The following is a 7,224-nucleotide window of genomic DNA, read 5'->3' on the forward strand; positions in this document are numbered from 1 at the left end:
ATAGTTTATAATCCATAGAGAAGTTGGAATACAGTAGGTTTAACACCAATATAAATAAAGAATGAGTTCATTACAGTACCTTGAAGTGGTCTTTTGTTTTCTTTCGCTAACGGAGCTCACGAGTTTTTCTACTTTAAGTTTTGTGTTGTGAAGTTTTCAAGTTTTGGGTAAAGATTTGATGGATTATGGAACAAGGAGTGGCAAGAGCCTAAGCTTGGGGATGCCCATGGCACCCCCAAGATAATCTAAGGACACCTAAAAGCCAAAGCTTGGGGATGCCCCGGAAGGCATCCCCTCTTTCGTCTACTTCTATCGGTAACTTTACTTGGAGCTATATTTTTATTCACCACATGATATGTGTTTTGCTTGGAGCGTCTTTATGATTTGAGTCTTTTCTTATTAGTTTACCACAATCATCCTTGCTGTACACACCTTTTGAGAGAGCCATACATGATTTGGAATTTGATAGAATACTCTATGTACTTCACTTATATCTTTTGAGCTTTATAGTTTTGCTCTAGTGCTTCACTTATATCTTTTAGAGCACGGTGGTGGATTTGTTTTATAGAAACTATTGATCTCTCATGCTTCACTTAGATTATTTTGAGAGTCTTAATAGCATGGTAATTTGCTTAAAATCCTAATATGCTTGGTATGCAAGATTAATAATAAAACTTTCGTATGAGTGTGTTGAATACTAAGAAGAAATTGATGCTTGATAATTGTTTTGAGATATGAGGATGGTGATATTAGAGTCATGCTAGTTGAAGTAGTGAAGAAAAATATGCCCTAGAGGCAATAATAAAGTTATTATTTATTTCCTTATAATCATGATAAATGTTTATTATTCATGCTAGAATTGTATTAACCGGAAACATAATACATGTGTGAATACATAGACAAACAAAGTGTCACTAGTATGCCTCTACTTGACTAGCTCGTTAATCAAAGATGGTTATGTTTCTTGACCATGAACAATGAGTTGTTATTTGATTAACGAGGTCACATCATTAATTGAATGATCTGATTGACATGACCCATTCCATTAGCTTAGCACCCGATCGTTTAGTATGTTGCTATTGCTTTCTTCATGACTTATACATGTTCCTATGACTGAGATTATGCAACTCCCGTTTACCGGAGGAACACTTTGGGTGCTACCAAACGTCACAACGTAACTGGGTGATTATAAAGGAGCATTACAGGTGTCTCCAAAGGTAGATGTTGGGTTGGCGTATTTCAAGATTAGGATTTGTCACTCCGATTGTCGGAGAGGTATCTCTGGGCCCTCTCGGTAATACACATCACATAAGCCTTGCAAGCATTACAACTAATATGTTAGTTGTGAGATGATGTATTACGGAACGAGTAAAGAGACTTGCCGGTAACGAGATTAAACTAGGTATTGGATACCGACGATCGAATCTCGGGCAAGTAACATACCGATGACAAAGGGAACAACGTATGTTGTTATGCGGTCTGACCGATAAAGATCTTCGTAGAATATGTAGGAGCCAATATGGCCATCCAGGTCCCGCTATTGGTTATTGACCGGAGACGTGTCTCGGTCATGTCTACATTGTTCTCGAACCCGTAGGGTCCGCACGCTTAAGGTTACGATGACAGTTACATTATGAGTTTATGCATTTTGATGTACCGAAGGTTGTTCGGAGTCCCGGATGTGATCACGGACATGACGAGGAGTCTCAAAATGGTCGAGACGTAAAGATTGATATATTGGAAGCCTATGTTTGGACATCGGAAGTGTTCCGGGTGAAATCGGGATTTTACCGGGTTACCGGGAGGTTACCGGAACCCCCCGGGAGCCATATGGGCCTTCATGGGCCTTAGTGGAAAGGAGAAAGGGGCAGCCCAAGGTGGCTGCGCCACTTCCCCCTCCCCTAGTCCTATTAGGACTAGGAGAAGGTGGTCGGCCCCCCTCTCTCTCTTTCCCCCCCTTGGGGAATCCTAGTTGGAATAGGATTGGGGGGGAGTCCTACTCCCGGAAGGAGTAGGACTCCTCCTGCGCCTCTCTCCCTGGCCGGCGCCCCCCTCCCCCCTTGGCTCCTTTATATACTGAGGTAGAGGCACCCTAGAACACACAAGTTGATCCACGTGATCTATTCCTTAGCCGTGTGCGGTGCCCCCTGCCACCGTATACCTCGATAATACTGTAGCGGAGTTTAGGCGAAGCCCTGCTGCTGTAGTTCATCAAGATCGTCATCACGCCGTCGTGCTGACGAAACTCTACCCCGACACTTTGCTGGATCGGAGTCCGGGGATCGTCATCGAGCTGAACGTGTGCTCGAACTCGGAGGTGCCGTAGTTTCGGTGCTTGATCGGTTGGATCGTGAAGACGTACGACTACTTCCTCTACGTCGTGTCATCGCTTCCGCAGTCGGTCTGCGTTGGGTACGTAGACAACACTCTCCCCTCGTTGCTATGCATCACATGATCTTGCGTGTGCGTAGGAAATTTTTTGAAATTACTACGAAACCCAACAGTGGCATCCGAGCCTAGGTTATTTATGTTGATGTTATATGCACGAGTAGAACACAAGTGAGTTGTGGACGATACAAGTCATACTGCCTACCAGCATGTCATACTTTGGTTCGGCGGTATTGTTGGACGAGACGACCCGGACCAACCTTACGCGTACGCTTACGCGAGACCGGTTCCCTCGAAGTGCTTTGCACAGAGATGGCTTGCGGGCGACTGTCTCTCCAACTTTAGTTGAACCAAGTATGGCTACGCCCGGTCCTTGCAAAGGTTAAAATGGAGTCTATTTGACAAACTATCGTTGTGGTTTTGATGCGTAGGTGAGATTGGTTCTTACTTAAGCCCGTAGCAGCCACGTAAAACTTGCAACAACAAAGTAGAGGACGTCTAACTTGTTTTTGCAGGGCATGTTGTGATGTGATATGGTCAAGGCATGATGCTGAATTCTATTGTATGAGATGATCATGTTTTGTAACCGAGTTATCGGCAACTGGCAGGAGCCATATGGTTGTCGCTTTATTGTATGCAATGCAATCGCGATGTAATGCTTTACTTTATTACTAAACGGTAGTGATAGTCGTGGAAGCATAAGATTGGCGAGACGACAACGATGCTACGATGGAGATCAAGGTGTCGCGCCGGTGACGATGGTGATCATGACGGTGCTTCGGAGATGGAGATCACAAGCACAAGATGATGATGGCCATATCATATCACTTATATTGATTGCATGTGATGTTTATCTTTTTATGCATCTTATCTTGCTTTGATTGACGGTAGCATTATAAGATGATCTCTCACTAAATTATCAAGAAGTGTTCTCCCTGAGTATGCACCGTTGCCAAAGTTCGTCGTGCCCAGACACCACGTGATGATCGGGTGTGATAAGCTCTACGTCCATCTACAACGGGTGCAAGCCAGTTTTGCACACGCAGAATACTCAGGTTAAACTTGACGAGCCTAGCATATGCAAATATGGCCTCGGAACACGGAGACCGAAAGGTCAAGCGTGAATCATATAGTAGATATGATCAACATAAACGATGTTCACCATTGAAAGCTACTCCATCTCACGTGATGATCGGTTATGGTTTAGTTGATTTGGATCACGTAATCACTTAGAAGATTAGAGGGATGTCTATCTAAGTGGGAGTTCTTAAGTAATATGATTAATTGAACTTAAATTTATCATGAACTTAGTACCTGATAGTATCTTGCTTGTTTATGTTGATTGTAGATAGATGGCTCGTGCTGTTGTTCCGTTGAATTTTAATGCGTTCCTTGAGAAAGCAAAGTTGAAAGATGATGGTAGCAATTACACGGACTGGGTCCGTAACTTGAGGATTATCCTCATTGCTGCACAGAAGAATTACGTCCTGGAAGCACCGCTGGGTGCCAGGCCTGCTGCTGGAGCAACACCAGATGTTATGAACGTCTGGCAGAGCAAAGCTGATGACTACTCGATAGTTCAGTGTGCCATGCTTTACGGCTTAGAATCGGGACTTCAACGACGTTTTGAACGTCATGGAGCATATGAGATGTTCCAGGAGTTGAAGTTAATATTTCAAGCAAATGCCCGAATTGAGAGATATGAAGTCTCCAATAAGTTCTATAGCTGCAAGATGGAGGAGAACAGTTCTGTTAGTGAGCATATACTCAAAATGTCTGGGTATAATAATCACTTGATTCAATTGGGAGTTAATCTTCCGGATGATTGCGTCATTGACAGAATTCTCCAATCACTGCCACCAAGCTACAAGAGCTTCGTGATGAACTACAATATGCAAGGGATGAACAAGACTATTCCCGAGCTCTTCGCAATGCTGAAAGCTGCGGAGGTAGAAATCAAAAAGGAGCATCAAGTGTTGATGGTTAACAAAACCACTAGTTTCAAGAAAAAGGGCAAAGGGAAGAAGAAGAAGGGGAACTTCAAAAAGAACGGCAAGCAAGTTGCTACTCAAGAGAAGAAACCCAAGTCTGGACCTAAGCCTGAAACTGAGTGCTTCTACTGCAAGCAGACTGGTCACTGAAAGCGGAACTGCCCCAAGTATTTGGCGGATAAGAAGGATGGCAAGGTGAACAAAGGTATATATGATATAAATGTTATTGATGTGTACCTTACTAGAGCTCGCAGTAGCACCTGGGTATTTGATACTGGTTCTGTTGCTAATATTTGCAACTCGAAACAGGGACTACAGAATAAGCGGGCACTGGCAAAGGACAAGGTGACGATGCGCGTGGGAAACGGTTCCAAAGTCGATGTGATCGCGGTCGGCACGCTACCTCTACGTCTACCTTCGGATTTAATTTAGACCTAAATAATTGTTATTTGGTGCCAGCATTGAGCATGAACATTATATCTGGATCTTGTTTAATGCGAGACGGTTATTCATTTAAATCAGAGAATAATGGTTGTTCTATTTATATGAGTAATATCTTTTATGGTCATGCACCCTTGAAGAGTGGTCTATTCTTATTGAATCTCGATAGTAGTAATACACATATTCATAATGTTGAAGCCAAAAGATGCAGAGTTGATAATGAAAGTGCAACTTATTTGTGGCACTGTCGTTTAGGTCATATCGGTATAAAGCGCATGAAGAAACTCCATACTGATGGACTTTTGGAACCACTTGATTATGAATCACTTGGTACTTGCGAACCGTGCCTCATGGGCAAGATGACTAAAACACCGTTCTCCGGTACTATGGAGAGAGCAACAGATTTGTTGGAAATCATACATACCGATGTATGTGGTCCGGTGAATATTGAAGCTCGTGGCGGATATCGTTATTTTCTCACCTTCACAGATGATTTAAGCAGATATCGGTATATCTACTTAATGAAACATAAGTCTGAAACATTTGAAAAGTTCAAAGAATTTCAGAGTGAAGTTGAAAATCATCGTAACAAGAAAATAAAGTTTCTACGATCTGATCGTGGAGGAGAATATTTGAGTTACGAGTTTGGTGTACATTTGAAAAACTGTGGAATAGTTTCGCAACTCACGCCACCCGGAACACCACAGCATAATGGTGTGTCCGAACGTCGTAATCGTACTTTACTAGATATGGTGCGATCTATGATGTCTCTTACTGATTTACCGCTATCATTTTGGGGTTATGCTTTAGAGACGGCCGCATTCACGTTAAATAGGGCACCATCAAAATCCGTTGAGACGACGCCTTATGAACTGTGGTTTGGCAAGAAACCAAAGTTGTCGTTTCTTAAAGTTTGGGGCTGCGATGCTTATGTGAAAAAGCTTCAACCTGATAAGCTCGAACCCAAATTGGAGAAATGTGTCTTCATAGGATACCCAAAGGAAACTGTTGGGTACACCTTCTACCACAGATCCGAAGGCAAGACATTCGTTGCCAAGAATGGATCCTTTCTACAGAAGGAGTTTCTCTCGAAAGAAGTGAGTGGGAGGAAAGTAGAACTTGATGAGGTAACTGTACCTGCTCCCTTACTGGAAAGTAGTACATCACAGAAAACTGTTTCAGTGACACCTACACCAGTTAGTGAGGAAGCCAATGATAATGATCATGAAACTTCAGATCAAGATACTGCTGAACCTCGTAGATCAACCAGAGTAAGATCCGCACCAGAGTGGTACGGTAATCCTGTTCTGCAAGTCATGCTACTAGATCATGATGAACCTACGAACTATGAAGAAGCGATGGTGAGCCCAGATTCCGCAAAATGGCTTGAAGCCATGAAATCTGAGATGGGATCCATGTATGAGAACAAAGTATGGACTTTGGTTGACTTGCCCGATGATCGGCAAGCAATTGAGAATAAATGGATCTTCAAGAAGAAGACTGACGCTGATGGTAATGTTACTGTCTACAAAGCTCGACTTGTCGCAAAAGGTTTTCGGCAAGTTCAAGGAATTGACTACGATGAGACCTTCTCACCCGTAGCGATGCTTAAGTCCGTCCGAATCATGTTAGCGATTGCCGCATTTTATGATTATGAAATTTGGCAGATGGATGTCAAAACTGCATTCCTGAATGAATTTCTGGAAGAAGAGTTGTATATGATGCAACCGGAAGGTTTTGTCGATCCAAAGGGAGCTAACAAAGTATGCAAGCTCCAGCGATCCATTTATGGACTGGTGCAAGCTTCTCGGAGTTGGAATAAACGCTTTGATAGTGTGATCAAAGCATTTGGTTTTGTACAGACTTTTGGAGAAGCCTGTATTTACAAGAAAGTGAGTGGGAGCTCTGTAGCATTTCTGATATTATATGTAGATGACATATTACTAATCGGAAATGATATAGAATTTCTGAATAGCATAAAGGGATACTTGAATAAGAGTTTTTCAATGAAAGACCTCGGTGAAGCTGCTTACATAATTAGGCATCAAGATCTATAGAGATAGATCAAGACGCTTAATTGGACTTTCACAAAGCACATACCTTGACAAAGTTTTGAAGAAGTTCAAAATGGATCAAGCAAAGAAAGGGTTCTTGCTGTGTTACAAGGTGTGAAGTTGAGTAAGACTCAATGCCCAACCACTGCAGAAGATAGAGAGAAAATGAAAGATTGTTCCCTATGCTTCAGCCATAGGCTCTATCATGTATGCAATGCTGTGTACCAGACCTGATGTGTGCCTTGCTATAAGTTTAGCAGGGAGGTACCAAAGTAATCCAGGAGTGGATCACTGGACAGCGGTCAAGAACATCCTGAAATACCTGAAAAGGACGAAGGATATGTTTCTCG

Source organism: Triticum urartu, chromosome 2 (genome assembly GCF_003073215.2).
Source record: "Triticum urartu cultivar G1812 chromosome 2, Tu2.1, whole genome shotgun sequence".
NCBI lineage: Eukaryota > Viridiplantae > Streptophyta > Magnoliopsida > Poales > Poaceae > Triticum > Triticum urartu.